The sequence below is a fragment of the Rhinoderma darwinii genome, unplaced genomic scaffold (genome assembly GCF_050947455.1).
Source record: "Rhinoderma darwinii isolate aRhiDar2 unplaced genomic scaffold, aRhiDar2.hap1 Scaffold_103, whole genome shotgun sequence".
NCBI classification, from domain to species: domain Eukaryota; kingdom Metazoa; phylum Chordata; class Amphibia; order Anura; family Rhinodermatidae; genus Rhinoderma; species Rhinoderma darwinii.
In genome coordinates, this window is record NW_027461912.1 from 293869 (window position 1) to 315394 (window position 21526).

Here is a 21526-nt window from a genome sequence, read left to right on the forward strand (position 1 = left end):
CTCTATTCTTGACAAAAAATTTCAAGCCATGACATGGCTTCCCTACTTATCCCACTATATATACATCCCATTAACTCCACCCCCAATGCTCACAACCCCCTAGCACAATTCCTGACTCAAACCCACCCACAAACCTATAACCAAAATACCCCTCTAAATGACCCCTTGCAGTCCCAGACCCATCATGACCGTCCTCTGCCCAGCTCTGCTTAGCTCTGGGCTCACATTATAAGTGGCCTATATTCTACATAATATGATCGGTGCTGTAATGTAGATTACAGCAGTGTTTTTTTATTTAGAAAAACTATCATTTTTGACAGAGTTATGACCTATTTTAGCTTCATGCTAATGAGTTTCTTAATGGACAACTGGGCATGTTTTACTTTTTGACCAAGTGGGCATTGTGGAGAGAAGTGTATGATTCTGACCAATCAGTGACCATTCAGCGTCATACACTTCTCCCCATTCATTTACACAGCACATAGCGATATAGCTATATCGCTATGTGCAGCCACATAAACACACTATGACATTACTCAAGTGTCCTGACAGTAAATATACATTACCTCCAGCCAGGACGTCATGTCTATTTACAATCCTGACACTTATGTAGCGTCTCTGTGATATTTACAGCAAGGCAAGCGTAATCTCATTTTAAATGACAGGTTACATCGTACAGGTCTTTACCACTTTGGAATTTTTCTCAGACCCTCTGTCAAAACTAAGCTTCTTGTCCACAATACACTCTTTGTCCACCATTACGTGATCCACTGAAACCAAATATCACAAATTCTCGTCTGTGGATTTTGTGCCCTATATTGGTGGACAGGTAAATTCCCAGAGGAGCCACTCCACAGAGTAATAAGCTACAAAAGGTTAATCTGTACAAACCATCTAGTCAGGCGGGGTATTTACCTACTGGCTTTACTGGCAGAGCTTATACTCCACCCTTTGTCACCCAAACAAGCCCAAGTTGTCCTTTAAAACAGAGAAAAAATCCTCATCCGTCAACACTTTTGTGCTTGACTACGCAGCCAAACATGAAGGTGACTCACCACTCACAGGAATCCTGGCATCACCCAAGGGTGCCTCCAAGATTGTTCCAGCAGCTGGACGACCAGTCTCTTGACCGTGGTCAGCTGCAGATCCCAATGATGCAATAGGAGGCAGTCTTCCTCCGTATCCTATGACAACGGTCTCTCCCACCAGCAGCAAGGAGGGGGTAATAAATTCCCTTTGGAGTCTACACCTGTCTCACCACTGATGCTACCAACTGCCCTCCATAGTCTGCCTGTACATTATAATCACAGGACTGCTCCTCCCACCACAACTCGAGCCATCCATGCCCCTACTGCTTCCTCATGGGCAGAGCAGAACCCTGCCTCATGGACCTGTTAGATGAGGGTGCAATGTAAGGACTGACTCCTCCTTCCTCTACACCAGCGCTGTCCCACATCCCCGGACCACTTTACTGCAAGCTGGGAACTTCTGGCCATGCCACATGCAGGGAAGGGGGGGTGGAGGAACTATTTTTAGAGGATAACTCATCCCTCTAAAAAGCATGGGACAACAATAACAGTCCATAAGCTTTTGGAAAGGGCTCTTCAGCTCCTTTGCTTTGGGAAAATGGACACCAGCTGCCAGACTCCAGCCATCCCTTAAAAAGTGGATTTCCATGCCGTTGGTAACCCTTTATAACGACTCAGACAAAATAATTGTGTTAACCATTTAAGATTACATTTATAATAACCATTAATTTAAACTATATAAACAATATACCCATAAGCTCCATAATTCCAGGCATCCAAGGGGCCTTACAATACAATACACTTGTTATGCTACTTTTGACCATAAAACGGGGTTTAGCCATACAGCACAGGAAATGGGGGACATGTTATTTTGTTTCATTTTTGAGGGGTTAACCCGACGGAAACCTCCGACGGAATCCCTCAACGGAAGGGCAGCGGTGATGTAAACAGGTCCTTAGTGTCGTCTTTTTCTTTATTTTCTATTTGTACATTATACCTGAGATAAATAATTATGGCCCTAGTGTGTTATACATATAAGTGTCTATAACATGTATCAGGAACATATTATCACACCTTTGATTCTTTACAGATGACTGATCCCAGTGAGAAGAAGGAACGTGACATATAACCCTGTCAGCAGCAAGAAAGGAATCACAAGACAGGTAATTAATATTTATATTAATTACTGATAACACTCAGGCTAGATATGAGTTCTAGACCCGCAGAGGTGTGATAGTATCTTCCTGATACATCAGAATATATGTGTTTTTAACATGTATATCTTCTATAGACAATATCTAGTATAACACAACCATATCTCAGGTACAGAGGTGAGGAACATGTCTATTATTTTACCCTCTGTTCCCTAAAGTCAGAAATCAACCTTTTATTTCCAATAGAATATAATTGTTATGGTCCTTTTGCCCATAAAATTTGGCATGAGGGGAGGCTAGTGAGGACGAGTAATGTATTTGACCTTGCATTGTTACTGGCAGTATGATGAGAAGAAAGCCAGGTTTGATGCAGGTTTCTTTTAGTAGGCCGGTAATGTTTGCAAAACGACCAAAAGGAAATACAAAAAACTGTTCTTAGCAGAGAGGCACAGTCACTTAAAATATTACACAAAATGGCGGCAATTTCAGGCAATGCAGGAAATGGGGTTTTACCAGCTTGGTTTCCTTGGGACAGAGCTCGGACTCTTCCCTGATACAGGGGTAACCCATCGTCTCAGCAACTAAATAAAAGGGAGGCTTCACGCAACTTCCACTTGTTACATCCATTGCTGCCTCTTTCACAGCAATCATCTGTGGGGAGGTTCCTGCACTGCACCGCCACAGCAATGGGTCCTCTCTGGCTTCAGGGCCTACTCAGCCCTACTGGCACAATAGTTGCTGATTTATGGGTCGCAGCCCTTGCACCTGAACCCATTAGGTGGGAACAGTCACCTTTTATCAAATTTAAAAACAGCCCCTTTGTGAGTTATTCAATGTTCCGACACTGATTACTTGCCCATACTACACTGTTCTTGCACACTAAAGTAAATGTTAAAGACAGTGCCCGAGCCGGTTTTCCCGGTGCCTGCAATAAACAGGGTCAGCCACCATTGTCTGAACAGTGTTACATAGCAGTGAGCTTTACTGACGTGAGCATCTGCACAGCTCAGAACATGTAAGCACGGGTTCTGTGACTAAAACAACACATAAAAATGCTTCCTGGCCACTAGGTGGCAGCATCGCAACAGAAGTGTATATGCTTATAGTGACCGCTCATCTCCGCTCAAAAGAAAAATTAACGGGAGGGCAGGCGGGACAAAATTTTTCAAGCCATAAAATGGCTTCCCTGCTTATCCCACTATATAAACATCCCCTTAACTCCACCCCCAATGCTCACAACCCCCTAGCACAATTCCTGACTCCAACCCACCCACCAACCTATAACCAAAATACCCCTCTAAATGACCCCTTGCATGCCCAGACCCGTCATGACCGCCCTCTGCCCAGCTCTGCTTAGCTCTGGGCTCACATGACGGTACAAGGGCGACAAGGGGCCACACAAACACCCTCCTATCTAATAAATATACAACGAAACAATTAAAATTGGAAGGTGCTTGTCACAGTTTTATTAGATGATTTCTTTCACAGAACCTGAGAATATATTAAAAAAAAGTATAAACATATCATAAACATAATTAACATATTAACATTATGTGGCTAAGTCCTTGACAACCTCCAAAACATAAATTAAGCAATACCCTTAAACCACTAGCCGTGACCATATAAGCTACAGTGGCGTCACCACGAGTATGCTAAAGCAACACGCTTCCCCGGGTCCGCCCCTTAGAGAAGCCCAAATCCATAGCTTTAAAATAAAACCAATATATTGTGTCAAAGACAGCAATATATAAAAACATAAATAGCGTTGCCATGGACCCGCCACAGCATGAAAACTTGACTCCTTAAATTTTCATGCGCCGCCACACTTGAAAACCCAACTCCAGGCCTTCTTGGAGGCCAAAATTAAAAATATTCAGGCCCACATCCGTTAAGTGAACCCCATCCTTTCCAATGTACGCGCCCCGATCCTCCAACAGTCGGTGATGAACTACCAACCCACCATTTAGGCGAATAAACTTGGCCACTGTCTTATTAATCTTAACTCTGGTCCTATTCAGCGCCGAGACTGACTGCGCATTGCGCCATTTTACCCGCTGTACAATTTCGGACCAGATAATCAAAAGCCCAGGATGGGTGTCTACAAAACATAAGAAGTCCCTCTTAATGTTCTTAATGAGGTTCCGCATGGGATAACTCCCGATGTAATTACCCCCTACATGAATTATCAAGATGTCAGGTAGACCCCAGGACCTAACCGCATCCTGAAACAAAGGCCTTACCTGATCCCTGGTCAGGCTACAAACTTCGAACCAGTGTACCTCCACCTCATCCGGATCTAAACCCAAATACCTACCATTCGGACGCACACGGGCACTCCTTTCAGCCCAGTAAATATAGGAATGGCCAAGAAGCCAAACCACACATTTGGCAGAACCTGAAAGCAACAGAAAATTAGTCACACAGAAAAAGAATGACATCCCCCCCACACAAAATAAACCCAAGATAAAGAAATCAACATTCCAGCAAATGCAGCCTAACATAGGAATGAAAGCGGCTGGACTCCCAGCGGCCAATCCTCTTAACTGAAGCAGTGTCGAGCCCAAAACGAGAAGCCTCTGTAGCAGCTCCAATCCTAAAAGAACGAGAGCTGTAATCCAGATGTGAAAGGCCCAACCCTTGTACGCACTTCTTAAAGACAGTAATAAATTGATATCTGGACAACGCTGAACCATCCGCATGCACCAGCAAAGACGAAAATCCCTGAGGACACACAGCCATGAAATGCAGAAAACACCCCACTGGGCACGATTCCCCCTCATGAATTTTAGTCAAACAAATCTCAAAACCTTTTCCATTCCTGTCAGTTTTTGAATGATACAACATTATTCTCAACACACTATCCTGAAAAAAACACATTGGTTACTTGAATACCGCCCTGCACCCGTTTTGAGGGACTAACCAATTCGCCAACCCTAAAAGCCCCATAGAAAGCCCAAGAGAAAGCCAATTGAAACAACAACCTCTCATAATCTGAATGGGATATCCTGTCCAACTGAGAAAATGTCCCTCCAACATTGCAAAATACACGGGCCCACGCTTATCCTGCCCGACATGCCCTTTTTGAAAACCCTGCAGAGCCCGCTGTATCAAAAAATGCTTAGTAACATCCGTACAACCAATTAACTTAAAGAAAAAGGAAACTGCCGCTACCGACTTAACAACAGAGGAAGCTGAAGATCCACTCTCCATAAGAGATAACAAAAAACAAAACATCCCCTCTAAGGCACTAAAAGGACTCCCTTTACTACACCACAAATCCTCCAGCTGGAACCATCTCACCCAGATCGTGGTATAATCATCCCACGTAGCAGGGGCCAGCGAACGCTTCGCCCACCATATCAGACGAGCGACACCACCCTCCAAAGGTGCTTGGGGCAATAAATCGGATCCCTCTCCGCCTCTGGAGCTAGCCAACGGAAACTATCCCACTGCAATCGAGATAAAGCATCTGCAATGTCATTGGAAACTCCAGGAACATGATGAGCCCTAAATAGAATGTTCCATCTCAAACACAGCAGGACCAACTGGCGTAGCACTGTGATCACCGGGGGGGGGGAATTGGCGGACAAACTATTAATAGCGCACACGACCACCATGTTATCACAGTGAAAAACCACTGACCGATTGGACAAAAGCTGTCCCCAAATTTCCACCGCAACAAGAATGGGAAAAAACTCCAGAAAACAAAGATTACCTGTCAAACCACACTCCCTCCACTCTAGTGGGCAAGTACCAACAAACCATTTTCCCTGAAAATACGCCCCGAAGCCGATAGAAGCGGAAGCATCAGTACACAATTGCATCTCCACATTCGAAATTCCCTCTGCAATCCGTAATGATCTGCCGTTATATTCTACCAAAAAGGAATCCCAAACCCTCAAATCCGCCTTATGCTCCTTGCCAAGGCGAATAAAATGGTGGGGACATCTTACACCAGCAGTTACTTGTGCTAAGCGCCTACAAAAAACACGGGCCATGGGCATAATTCTACAGGCAAAATTGAGTTTCCCCAATAAAGATTGCAGGAGCCGCAGGGTGATTTTTGTTTTCACCAGAGCTTCCTGCACCGTTGCTCGCAGATGAATAAGTTTTGCCTTGGCAACCTACATTCCATTGCCTGGGAATCAATTTCAATTCCCAAAAAACAGATCGTAGTGGTTGGTCCTTCGGTTTTTTCAAACGCCAACGGAACCCCAAAGTCAACAAAAACATCCATCACTGCCCATAACAATATTGCACACGACGGCCGAGCCGCAGGGCCCACGCAAAAGAAGTCATCCAAATAATGAATAACTGATTTAGAGCCGGCTCGTTCATGGACCACCCACTCCAAAAATGTGCTGAAGGCTTCGAAATAGGCACAAGAAATAGAGCACCCCATAGGAAGGCACCTATCAATATAAAAAAGGCCATCAAACGAGCACCCCAGCAAGTGCATGGATTCTGGGTGCACCGGCAAAAGGCGAAATGCAGACTCCACATCCACCTTAGCCATAAGCGCCCCTTGCCCCGCAGTCCTAACCAAACGAACCGCCTCATCAAATGACGTATAGGAAACCCGCGCCAAAGACTCATCAATATCATCATTTACCGAAGAACCCTTCGGATAAGATAAATGATGTATAAGCCGAAATTTGCCCGCCTCCTTCTTGGGGACAACCCCCAGCGGGGAGACACGCAAATTGGAAATAGGAACATCAGAAAAGGGGCCTAACATTCTACCCAACAAAACTTCCTTCCGCAACTTGTCTCGTACCACTTATGGATGATCCCGCACCGAACGCAGATTATTAGCCATCAAAACACCCACCCCCGCGGAGAACGGAATCCTAAATCCGTCCCGAAAACCTTTCAATAACAGCTGCGCCCTCTCATTGTCGGGGTACCTCTTTAGCCAAGGCATCATAGCGTTGAGGTTTACTGGACTCACCTCCTTTAGCAGAACCATCCCCTGGCTTCGTCGTGCCTCCTCGTGCCCGCTTAAAACACTTGAAGACGGGGTGGTTACCACCCCCACACCCGGCACATTCGTGTCTATAGACACAATTAGTTCCCCATTTACAGGTGCTCTCGTTGTAGAGTCAGCAGACCCCTTTCTTAAAACTCCCCGATGAACCCGCTGATCTAGACCCGCCGGGTGAGGACTGAAAGGGGTTATGCAAACTCGCAACTTCAACATGACCCCCTGACCAGCCCCCTTTGGTGTAGTCATAAGGTGCATCCAAAAGCTTATGTCCTTATTATCCCACCGCAGGGATGACTGAACCGCCATATGCTGACGAAACTGCTCGTCATATTTAAGCCAAGCAGTACATTCATACGTTCTATAAGCCTCCCAAATGGAATCCAAGTAACAAAATAAACCGGAACAATGTTCTGGGCATTTCTCCCCTATAACGCTAGCCACAGTGGCGGATTATCATATGGGCGTTTCGGGCGGCCGCCCGGGGCCCGAGGCTTCCAGGGGGCCCATGGCAGCCCGAAACGCACATTATCTCGTAAATCTATTCAGCGCGCTAGCGCTGCTAACGGCCGAAGATGGGGAGGAGCAGGGAATTCGCCGGGATCCAGGGGTAGGACACGCCTCCCTGACAGTGCGGGCCGCCGCCATTGAGTAACAGAACAGCGAGGGACGGCTGTTCTGTTACTCCAAAGCAGCAAGAGAAGAGCCGGCGGGCGGTCACCGGCGCTGAGGTCAGTACAGGATTATCCTCCTGCCCAACTGGTTCCCGACCGCTGGCTGTATTTTTACGGCCAGCGGTCAGGGACGGGTGCTTAAAACCCGAGCCATAGACTTTCTACGGCTCGGGTTTTAACTTGCTGCCCGCGCGATCGGGCAGCTGAATGTCGGGTCTCCGGCTGTCAGTGACTGCCGGGGACCCTGAGAAGAAGACAGAAGCAGCTTTCGCTGCTTCTGTCTTCTCCGATGTCTTCTTACACAGCGTTCAATGAACGCTGTGTACAGGAATAGAGACAGCAGCAGCGGCGCTGTCTCTATTCCTCCCGGTGATCATGTGACAGGTCACATGATCGCCGGGTGCCGTTAGTGGCAGACTGTTGCTGGGTCTTACTAGACCCAGCACAGCCCTATTAGTGACAATCGTCACTGTGAGAGGGCTGATTTCCCCTGTAACTGGGGCTGCTGTGCAGCTCCAGTTACAGTGGAAAAACATGGTGTAAAACAAAGAGAAAGTAGATATAAGGTTCCCCAAAGGTCTTTTTTGACCTTTGAGGATCAGAACATAGTAATAAAAAATAGTAAAGTGCAAAAAAAAATAATAATAATAAATACACATAAAATACCCACCCCAAAAAAAACGTTCCCCCCCGCCAATCATTGTTGTAACGCTAGCGCTGACCCAATTACCCTAATATAGACATGTAATATATTAAAATGTACGGTAGACAATGACGATCACAGATAAAAGGTCTATTTTAGGGTAAAACAATGTTATTACCAAAAAAAAATAGCTGAAACGTAAAAAAGCTTCTTTTTTTACTATTATTTTCAAACTTTATGAATAAAAATTCTAAAATGGCAAAAAATGTGTGCATAAAAACGATAAAAAACGAAACCTGCATTGTCTACGGAAAAAACGTCGCAAAAATAACGTCGGTTTTATTTTTTTTTAATAAAAATGTGTGTTTGGTGCAACTTTGTAATTACGTTTTATTAAAAAATATTTTCACTTTTTGAGATACAGCTGCTTTGTATCCTGTATCCGTCAGGTCAGCAGGACTGACGGGATCAGTGAAACGGGCCCTGCGCTAAATTATAATCTTAGATGTGATAGATTTGAGGTGGATCCTGCGTGTCACTGATCCCGTCAGTCCTGCTGACCTGACGGATACAGGATACAAAGCAGCCGTATCTCAAAAAGTAAAAATATTTTTTAATAAAATCAATCAATCACACTGATACACAGACATACTATATATATATATATAATTATAATATAAAGTTTTTAAATGTGTACATAACCTTGTGGCACTATATACAAGGGGGAGCGCTGTGTGGCACTATATACAAGGGGGAGCTCTGTGTGGCACTATATACAAGGGGGAGCGCTGTGTGACACTATATACAAGGGGGAGCGCTGTGAGGCACTATATACAAGGGGGAGCGCTGTGAGGCACTATATACAAGGGTGAGCGCTGTGAGGCACTATATACAAGGGGGAGCGCTGTGAGGCACTATATACAAGGGGGAGCGCTGTGAGGCACTATATACAAGGGGGAGCGCTGTGAGGCACTTTATACAAGGGGGAGCGCTGTGAGGCACTATATACAAGGGGGAGCGCTGTGAGGCACTATATACAAGGGGGAGCGCTGTGAGGCAAGGGGGGGCTGTGTAGTGCTATCCACCGTGGTATGTGTGTGGCGCTCTTTACAGGGGGGGCTTTTTGGTGCTATTTACAAGAGGGGGAGGGCTGTGTGGCGCTCTCTACAGGGGGGCTGTATGGCACTATCTATAGGGGGCTGTGTGTAACGCTCTCTACGAGGGGGATGTGTGATATATAGAGGGGGCTGTGTATGGCGATATCTATGGGGGTGTGTAATATCTACAGGGGCTGTGTGTGGCACTATGTACAGGGGGCTGTGTGTATGGTGTTTTACAGTGTGTGGTATTATATTCAGGCGCGCAGTGTTTGGTGCTATTATATTTAGGGGTACACTATGTGGCACCATGATAACTTTATTTTCGTTTATAGGTGTGGAAATGTTGGAAAAGTGAGGAGACGTCTAAGTGGCAAATTCTGCAGAAATGAGTCATGGCCGGGAGAAGTCGTCATGAGCGCTGGACCGGATGGAGAAGAAAAGAGGAAAAAAACTACTAGAATCTGAGACGTCGTCACCTGTGAGTCACTAGATTTATAGAGAATCTGTCACCTCTCCTGACATGTTTATTATAGGAAATCCTTGTATTTCACAAAAAGTCTTTCTGCGGTCCAGGACTGATAGACAATTCCCCTTGTCAGAAGGTTGTGTCCCTGCACAGTGTGATCCTGTCAGTATGTAGGGACACCGCGCTGTGACAAGGGGAATCGTAACACTGTTAATGCTTGCCCAAAAAGGTAGTGTTAAAAATAGTTACGGTGAGGAAGGGGGGCCCAAGTTTGGGTAACAGCCCAGGGCCCATGGTCTACTTAATCCGCCACTGGCTAGCCATGATGGAAAAAGCTTGTAGCCAATTCCCAAATGTGCGCGGAATCAGCCTATACCGTCTTCTCTCATCATCCTCCTCCTTACGATGTTCCTTGCCCTTTTCCCACCGTTCCACACTAAATCGCTCCAACGGCAATAAAGTAAAAATATCCAAATTCTCCCTTTTCCAAATCTTTTCACGGAGCTCTGGCTTTAAGTGGGCCCCTAATGGTCCTTCAAAGCAAATGTACATGCTCCCTTTTGCAGTATCCGAAACTGGCAAGGGCTTATTAGCCCCATCTACATTCTCCTTCTGGACCCCGGCATCTAAGGCGTTAAATGATGAAGAGCCTGCCTCAGCACTCGCAGTACTCTCCCTACGAGAACCCCCCTCTAACTGTCCCTGCGCTGACCAAACTCCAACGGGACCTGCTAGCTGTGACACACGAGAAGTATCAACTGAAGCTAAAAACTGACATAACCCATCTAACAAATTTCCCCAAACTCCACTCGTGACTGACAAATCCCCCGTAGAACCGCAACCTACAGGTACTTGCCCCACTAGACTACTCTCATTACTAAAATTACTGTCCACGTGTATGGTGTGTAAACGCTGTGACTCACCAGAAGGCTGCCCGTCGCCAGACACTAACGGGGCCGTCCGTCCTGAGTCCACCGAAGCCGTCTCCTGTCCGAGCATCCTAGGCACCCCGAGTGCCCGCCGCAAAGCATTGGCTGCTTCTACACCGGACTCCCGTCCTGACGACACCTGGAACGGCAAATAAACAGACGAAACACCTACCACCTGGCCAACGTCTCCCTCAGGAGGCGCTGGATGATGCAAATTTTGTACATATTCAGCAGTCAGTGCAGACCTACCACTACTGCTGCTATAAAGAAAATGGCCAGGAGGTGGCGCAGGCCTGCCACCACGATGTAATAATTTTCCTGAACAGCAGGTGGCGCCGGCCTACCACCGACACTGCAATGTTCCGAACGGCGACTAGATGGCGCCAAATCACCCATGCTAACGGGTGTACTATGCACACTTGCCCCTGACCCAGCAGATGGCGCTCTAGCAGCGCTGAAGGCACTTACCGTGACAGCCGCAGAGTCCTGGCTTGCCTCCGGCCCCACAGAAGAACTCGTGACAGGCTCCCTGAACGAGCCCACCGCACTGGAAAGGAGGGGGTCTGCTCCCGCCTCTGCACCACCGCTTCCCTCAACGTCCATCTCCACGTCGCTCCTCAGGCACATGGACTGTGCTGCGCTGACCCCGACTGGACACCCGGCGAACCGCACCTTGGCCTCTCACTCCAGGCCTCTCCACTGCTGCCGCCGCTCCCGACACCTCCATGGCTCCAGTCCCCGACACCGGAACAACGCCACCGTCGCCAGCCACCGGGGACCAGGTAAGGGGGGAGTCACACTCCTCCGTCTGCGCCGGGGGGCTCAAGCGTTCAAGAGGCCGTGAACGCCGGGCTCTGGGGGGACGCCCCGCCGGGGAGCCTGCTAAAGCCCCTAGCTGCTCCTGGACCCACTCCAGCCCCTTATCAGCTGCCTGCCTGCCTGCCTAACCCTAGCAATTAACTGCTCTAAACCCTCCATAACTCTAGGCCCTAAAACTGACCAGAAAACAGCTACCCTGACACTGGCTGCACACCTCTATTCTTGACAAAAATTTTCAAGACATAACATGGCTTCCCTGCTTATGCCACTATATATACATCCCATTAACTCCACCCCCAATGCTCACAACCCCCTAGCACAATTCCTGACTCAAACCCACCCACCAACCTATAACCAAAATACCCCTCTAAATGACCCCTTGCAGGTCCAGACCCGTCATGACCGCCCTCTGCCCAGCTCTGCTTAGCTCTGGGCTTACATTATAAGTGGCCTATCGTCTACATAATATGATCGGCGCTGTAATGTAGATTACAGCAGTGTTTTTTATTTAGAAAAACGATCATTTTTGACGGAGTTATGACCTATTTTAGCTTCATGCTAATGAGTTTCTTAATGGACAACTGGGCATGTTTTACTTTTTGACCAAGTGGGCGTTGTGGAGAGAAGTGTATGGCCTGACCAATCAATGACCAATCAGCGTCATACACTTCTCCCCATTCATTTACACAGCACATAGTGATATAGCTATATCGCTATGTGCAGCCACATAAACACATTATAACGTTACTCAAGTGTCCTGAAAGTGAATATACATTACCTCCAGCCAGGACATCATGTCTATTCACAATCCTGACACTTATGTAGTGTCTCTGTGATATTTACAGCAAGGCTATCTCGTTTTAAATGACAGGTTACATCGTACAGGTCTTTACCACATTGGAATTTTTCTCAGACCCTCTCTCAAAACTAAGCTTCTTGTCTACAATACGCTCTTTGTCCACCATTACGTGATCCACTGAAACCAAATATCACAATTTCTGGTCTGTGGATCTTGTCCCCTATATTGGTGGACAGGTAAATTCCCAGAGGAGCCACACCACAGAATAATAAGCCACAAAAGGTTAATCTGTACAAACCATCTAGTCAGGCGGGGTATTAACCTACTGGCTTTACTGGCAGAGCTTATACTACACCCTTTGCCACCCAAACAAGCCCAAGTTGTCCTTTATAACAGAGAACAAATCCACATCCGTCAACACATTTGTGCTTGACTACGCAACCAAACATGAATGTGACTCACCACTCACAGGAATCCTGGCATCACCCAAGGGTGCCTCCAAGATTGTTTCAGCAGCTGGACGACCAGTCTCTTGACCGTGGTCAGCTGCAGATCCCAATGATGCAATAGGAGGCAGTCTTTGTCCGTATCCTATGACAATGGGGTTTAGCCATACAGCACAGGAAAGGGGGGGGGGGCATGTTATTTTGTTTCATTTTTGAAGGGTTAACCCGACGGAAACCTCAGACGGAATCCCTCAACGGAACGGCAGCGGTGATGTGAACAGGTCCTTAGTGTCGTCTTTTTCTTTATTTTCTATTTGTACATTATACCTCAGATAAATAATTATGGCCCTAGTGTGTTATACATATAAGTGTCTATAACATGTATCAGGAACATATTATCACACCTTTGATTCTTTACAGATGACGGATCCCAGTGAGAAGAAGGAACGTGACATATAATCCTGTCAGCAGCAAGATAGGAATCACAAGACAGGTAATTAATATTTATATTAATTACTGATAACACTCAGGCTAGATATGAGTTCTAGACCCGCAGAGGTGTGATAGTATCTTCCTGATACATCAGAATATATGTGTTTTTAACATGTATATCTTCTATAGACAATATCTAGTATAACACAACCATATCTCAGGTACAGAGGTGAGGAACATCTCTGTTCTTTACCCGCTGTTTTGTAGTCAGGACTCCCCTTTTATTTTTAATATAATTTTTAATAGCTATTCAGTCTTCGATTAACCCTTTCAGGACAAGGCTAAGTTTCATTTTTATGTTTTTGTTTTTTTCTTCCACGCCTTCCAAAAGTCATAACTCTTTTATTTTTTCATTGACACAGCCATATGAGGGCTTAATTTTTACATTACAAATTGTACCATATCTCAGGTACAGAGGTGAGGAACATGACTATTATTTTACCCTCTGTTCTCTAAAGTCAGAAATCCACCTTTTATTTCCAATAGAATATAATTGTTATGGTCCTTTTGGCCATAGAATTTGGCATGAGGGGAGGCTAGTGAGGGCGAGTAATGTATTTGACCTTGCATTGTTAATGGCAGTATGATGACAAGAAACCCAGGTTTGATGCAGGTTTCTTTTAGTAGGCCGGTAATGTTTGCAAATCGACCAAAAGGAAATACAAAAAACTGTTCTTAGCAGAGAGGCACAGTCACTTAAAATAGTACACAAAATGGCGGCAATTTCAGGCAATGCAGTAAGTGGGTTTTTCCAGCTTGGTTTCCTTGGGACAGAGCTTGGACTCTTCCCTGATACAGGGGTAACCCATCGTCTCAGCAACTAAATAACAGGGAGGCTTCACGCAACTTCCACTTGTTACATCCAATGCTGCCTCTTTCACAGCAATCATCTGTGGGGAGGTTCCTGCACTCCACCGCCACAGCAATGGGCCCTCTCTGGCTTCAGGGCCTACTCAGCCCTGCAGGCACAATAGTTGCTGATTTATGGGTCGCAGCCCTTGCACCTGAACCCATTAGGTGGGAACAGTCGCCTTTTATCAAATTTAAAAAGAGCCCCTTTGTGAGTTATTCAATGTCCCGACACTGATTACTTGCCCATACTATACTGTTTTTGCACACTAAAGTAAATATTAAAGACAGTGCCCGAGCCTGTTTTCCCGATGCCTGCAATAAACAGGGTCAGCCACCATTGTCTGAACAGTGTTACATAGCAGTGAGCTTTGCTGACGTGAGCATCTGCACAGCTCAGAACATGTAAGCATGGGTCCTGTCACTAAAACGACACATAAAAATGCTTCCTGGCCACTAGGTGGCAGCATCGCAATGGAAGTATATATGCATATAGTGACCGCTCATCTCCTCTAGTCCTGGACCTATAAAGGAAATAAAGTGTTAAACATGCATAACACAAAAGCATTGAAAGAGACAGCAAAATCTATCTCTACATTACTCCATACGGCTCCTCTCGTGAATAGGGGAGACTCCCTTCCATACCTTTCATTGCCCCCTTGCCTTATTCGGTGCCATTCCAGGCACCAGGAAAAATAAGCAACTAAAATAACTGAAACAAAAACACAGATTCCTTTCACACAAATTGGGCCTTCTTCCGACAGTCTCTGAAGGCCCTGTTAGACTCAGTTCAGGCCCTCTTCAAAATTACTTGGGCCTCAGGCTCAAAGCTTAGTGGTTACAGTCTCTCACAGGTGAGGCACATACTTAACAATTGCAGTCTCATACTCAAGGTCCCAGGACTCCCTTCTTTGTCTCAGTCTCATGCACAGCTTCTTGTCTTTCTCTTGCTGGGAGACTCCTCTCTACCCGCCTCTTGAACGCTTCCTTGTGGCGCATTACAGCTACTGAAATGCAGCCTTTCCTGGCTCCACAACCTCTTACTGGATCTAGTCATCTTTCTTGAGGGAAAGGTGCACTTGGCAAGAGCGTACTCATGACTGCAACTCCGGCACTAGCTTACCCTCCAATAGAGCTCCGACTATACTCTCTGTGAAATACATCATGTAAACCTTCCTGCCGTGCCCTCTGCTCGCTCCTTGGGCACTCCATACGACATGCCATCTTTCCTGGGCTGCGACTATCCTCCCAACTATGCCAAAAAGTTTAGGACCGGGTATCAGTTAAGTGCTCGCAGGGTTAGTCATGAAATGATGACAAGAATATCAGGTTTGATGCAAATCCTTTTAGTAGGCTAGAATCTTGGCAAAACTTCCAACAGGGAAAACAATAAACTAATCTCAGCAGAGAGGCACAGTCAATTTAAAAATGTTATTCAAAATGGTGACAATTTCAGGCAATGCAGGCATTGGTGGCTCACCGGTGTAAAGGATTTGCCTGACACAGCTTCTGTGTCGACGCCCGTGGTTAATCAGTCTGCATCTGTGCCTAGCTCTGCTAGAATGACTCGTTCTGCTACCACTCAGGCTGGGAGGCTGAGGAGTGGGAGAACCTATCACAGCCTGGCCAGATGGAGCTAGCTCCCGCCCTTGGTCTTTGTATACCTGCATTTGCTGCTTGTCCTGTGCCTGTGATTCTCTCTGGTTCCTGGCTCTGCTGTTCCTGCTACTTGCAATTGACCTGCTTCATATCGACCCTGGCTTGATTGACTGACTATTCTTCTGCTCTGCTTTTGTTACCACATACTCTCCTGGTTTTACTCGGCTCATTCACTACTCTGTTGCTCACGGTGTTGCCGTTGGCAACTGTCCCACTTCCCTCTCTTCTGTGTACCCTGTCTTGTGTTGTCTGTCATGCACATATTGAGTGTAGGGACCGTCGCCCAGTTGTACGCCGTGGCCTGGGAGGGGCCATGCAAGTAGGCAGGGACTGGGTTGCGGGTAGATTAGGGCTCACTTGTACGTCTTCCTATTCCGTCATTACAACCAGCTTGCCTACCTTTGGACGGAGCTTGGGCTCCTCACTGATACAGTACTAACATCCACTTCAAATCAGGGCTTTTCCTCTTTCTTACCCTTCAACATCCCTTATCGCTTTAATGGGGAGGCCCAGGCAACTTCCACCCACTGCCTCAGAAACTCAATCGTATGGAGGCCTCAGTCAACTTCCACCTGTTATATTCAATGCTGTCTCTATCACAGCAATCATCTGCGTGGAGACTCCTGTTTGGGCGCTCTAGCCGCTGCCCCAGGATACGATCCAGAAGAAACGACTACTTCTAGAGAGGATTAAGGATGTCGCTGATACAGGATGAGCTGATTCCAAACACTGATTGCCTTGGATGCCCAGCCAATCTCCGGACATAATGACAAACGACGCCTACATTTCTCATCATAGCACCACCAAGCTGCACCTCCATGCAGCTTGTGTGCACTAAATATTCTACATTATCTGAGCATGCAAAGAGTACAGCGGCCTTTTCAGGGAAGCGCTTAGAAAAAAAATGAGCCAAAACCGTGAACCTTTAAAGAGGCTCTGTCACCACATTATAAGTGGCCTATCTTCTACATAATATGATCGGCGCTGTAATGTAGATTACAGCAGTGTTTTTTGTTTAGAAAAACGATCATTTTTGACGGAGTTATGACCTATTTTAGCTTCATGCTAATGAGTTTCTTAATGGACAACTGGGCGTGTTTTACTTTTTGACCAAGTGGGCGTTGTGGAGAGAAGTGTATGACGCTGACCAATCAGTGACCAATCAGCGTCATACACTTCTCCCCATTCATTTACACAGCACATAGCGATATAGCTATATCGCTATGTGCAGCCACATAAACACACTATAACGTTACTCAAGTGTCCTGACAGTGAATTTACATTACCTCCAGCCAGGACGTCATGTCTATTCACAATCCTGACACTTATGTAGCGTCTCTGTAATATTTACAGCAAGGCAAGCGTAATCTCGTTTAAATGACAGGTTACATCGTACAGGTCTTTACCACTTTGAAATTTTTCTCAGACCCTCTCTCAAAACTAAGCTTCTTGTCCACAATACGCTCTTTGTCCACCATTACGTGATACACTGAAACCAAATATCACAAATTCTCGTCTGTGGATCTTGTCCCCTATATTGGTGGACAGGTAAATTCCCAGAGGAGCCACACCACAGAATAATAAGCCACAAAAGGTTAATCTGTACAAACCATCTAGTCAGGTGGGGTATTAACCTACTGGCTTTACTGGCAGAGCTTATACTCCACCCTTTGCCACCCAAACAAGCCCAAGTTGTCCTTTAAAACAGAGAACAAATCCTCATCCGTCAACACATTTGTGCTTGACTATGCAGCCAAACATGAAGGTGACTCACCACTCACAGGAATCCCGGCATCACCCAAGGTGCCTCCAAGATTGTTCCAGCAGCTGGATGACCAGTCTCTTGACCGTGGTCAGCTGCAGATCCCAATGATGCAATAGGAGGCAGTCTTCGTCCATATCCTATGACAACGGTCTTTCCCACCAGCAGCAAGGAGGGGGCAATAAACTCCCTTTGGAGTCTACACCTGTCTCACCACTGATGCTACCGACTGCCCTCCATAGTCTGCCTGCACATTATAATCACAGGACTGCTCCTCCTGTCAGGTCCGTATTTCATACCGAATAACCACCTCGGTAAACTGAAAGCTGAAGGCATGCCTGGAGAGAAGTACACCACACAGATGTTTGGTACAGCTTCCCTCTCTGTCAGGAGGAAGACTGAAAACTTTTTATTCAGAACAAAGAAACACAGAAAGCGACACATGCCTCCTCCCCAGAGATGTGGGAGTGCCCAAGCCCCCACAATTTTCTCAGACTCACTCTTCTTGCATTCCAGGGGGCGGTGTCTTCCATAGGTGTGTCCGACATGAACAAAGAACTTGTTATATATATCAGTATATTATACAAAGAACTGAAATGTATATACATATGTGTGAGGATAATATTTTTCAAACAATATACATAGTATTGATCCCTGACAGTCCCCCCTAAAAATATTATTACTCTATCCCTGAGTCTTGCCTAGCAACCTACCACTGACCACTCGAACCAGGCGGGTAGGGGTTTTGGATTTCTTCACCAGCTTGAGACGATCTACTCCTGATGAGTAACCCCCCTTTGTACCTGGACTTCCAAGGTGTCGGAGTGGTCCTAACTTTCCCTATTCTCCTCTGGATACAGGATGGTTGTCTTGATATAATCTACAAACCGCTGCTGGTTGTAATATATATATATATATAATTAATCCGGTCTACATTTTTTAATGGTAACAACTGTCGCACTGTCACTTACTGTCCTAATGGGACTTTTACCCCTGCAGATATAACAGGTCATGGGCAGCACAGTGACCTTCACCTCACACCTCCACATAAAACTCCTCAGATTGTAATTTGCAGCACCGTGGCATATTTACACACATTATAATTATAAACCTCATACATTATAAACAATAGGGCCTCAACTAATAATCATAATGCTATCACCCTCAGGTTTCGGGTCCCATCAGTTCATTGCCAGTCCTGTACACCATCGTCTTCTTCTTCTCCTGTCTTCTGCTCTTCACTGACTGTCACCCTCAGGGTAACCCACACAATTGTGAAGTCAGACTACGTTGGTGTCCAGTGGGGGAGTTATTATTACCCCCTCCTAGCCACTTACTTATCAAAACACTTGATCCTGCTGACGGATTCACTCAGGTCTTTGGTCTTTACTTTAATCTTTGCTGATGTCATCAAGACTCGGTTTGGTCCTTCTCATCTGTCCGACACCGTCTCCTTTAGTTTACGTCATCAGGCTGTACATAGCACCTCATGCTGTGAGCCTGGGGTGAGATCCCACGTAGGCGGATTAGTGGAGTTGTATTGTGACTATCAAACCCTCCGCATCTGTACTCTTCCTCTGGCAAGTTACTTGTCTGGGCGGCCGCTTAGAATTGTGACACTGCCGTCAGTTCATGATAAACGCGTTGTAGTGCCGCATCTCAGTGATGGAGTTCATCGTGTTAAAAGTCTTTTAGTTCATATTTACTACCACTTGCTGGGGACCCCCAACTCTTTGTCAATTGTTAAAATAAATACTAATCTGGTGATAACATCATCCGCATACACTATAAACGTTGTTCTAAGTTCTAACATACAATAATGTCAGGCCCTTAAATGACATCAAACACCTTTATATATATATAAAAGGAAAAACTTCTCTGTTACAATGGACAGTGCACCTAGAAGATGTGTAATTATTGGGTACTTCATTTGCACTTGGTGATACTCTTTCAGCAGGATTTGTACCTTGATCTCAGCTGATTGCCTAGAACATCTCCACCTCACAGAAACATACACAGATCCCACATGTTTATTTGACAAGTGTCTCAAACCAATTTTTCTTACTCTGATCTGGTTCGTTCTACCTGGGAAGGCCTCTCAAGGTCGGTTCTCTTCATGGGAGGCGGGTATGATAAGGTTGGCACCGGTCTGCCAGGACTGTTCTGTAGGCAAATCAAACAGCTCTAACAGAATTTAGCAGCGACAGCTGTAAAACCTGGGACATACCAATTAGATCTTACCAAATCGATCCTTGCAGTATTGGGGCATATATGAGGTCATACACCATCAATGCAAGTGCCATTAAGAGTGCCTTGGGTGTTACCGGTTTACCTTCCTTTATCCGTCCACATTCTGTCAGAATCTGGTTCTCACGCCTTCCGCTCCCAGTTGGACTCTTCCTGTGGAGAACAAGCTTTTCATAGCCTAATCAGTAATTGATCTTAATCAGATAATTAACATGAACATTAATAATGACAGATTTATGTTAAACGTTCACACTGGTCAGTAACTAAAACTGATACCTACAAACTGATTCTTCTTCTTTATATAAATATCTATACTTACACATATACACTGCACAGAATTCTCTGCTCTAAAATTTTTCTTTCACAACAAAAATAAAAATAAACAAATAAAAATGTTTTCTAATGGGAATATTCCGCTTCTGTACCTTTTATCTGACGCATGACTCTAATAGTCCAATGCTAAGGCTGGTCTAGAACTTTACATAAAACTTAACTTCAGAATTTAATATTCCAACAACACTTCTTAAATACAGTTATTAAACAAACTAACTTTGGGACAATGTCTAGAGAACTGCTAACATCTTATCATTGTACAAACATCAGGTCAATACTTGGGATAACACTCTTCCCCTGTCACTTACACACAACGTCTGCATTGGGGAAGATACCGGCCGGGCTTCAGGCCCCCCTGAGAACAGATCTACACACACGAGCACATTGTCATACACTTCTACCTCGGGTAGTTGTATGTTCTGCAGTCGCTGGGACGGGTAATCTGGCCGGGCTGCACTTTTCACAGGTACCTTTGCTGTTTTACCTATGTCATGCCGTGCGCACATCATGCCGGCTGCTACAAACCTAGTGGTGGCATTATTGTATCCAGGGACAATCCAATTTACTGATACCTGGCTGCACATATCCTTTTTGTCAGTTCTGTCCTCTCTCGCTCTCTCTATTGGCTTACCCGATGATCCAATAAAGTTCCTACTACCAATGGGCCCATAATTGTGGGCGATGCCAAAAGCGTACCTAGAGTCAGTGTATATGTCGGCCATCTTACCTTTTGCCAGGTTACAAGCCTCAGCGAGCACCTCCAGCTCCGCTCCTTGAGATGAACAAGAAGGTGAGAGTGGTTTCTGGATGATTTACCTGGTGCCTCGTATCCTGTCTTGTACATATTGTATAATAAAATATCTCTTTATTACAAATTTACATTAAAAACCCATGTCACATATAGATAGAACATCTCAAAGGGGTGGCGTCTTCATCCTCTAAAATAAAACCAAATGTTATACACTTCTCCACACTCATCTGATAATCCAGAATACTTTGAGAATCTCACTTTTATCAGGTTCTGCAAATACTTGATTAATACAAAAACAAATAAAAATAAAACATTCCTAAAAACTTTACATCAAATTAACAATGTCCAGACAATTTTTGTTCTGCCTTCTCCCTCATCTAAATCCATAAAG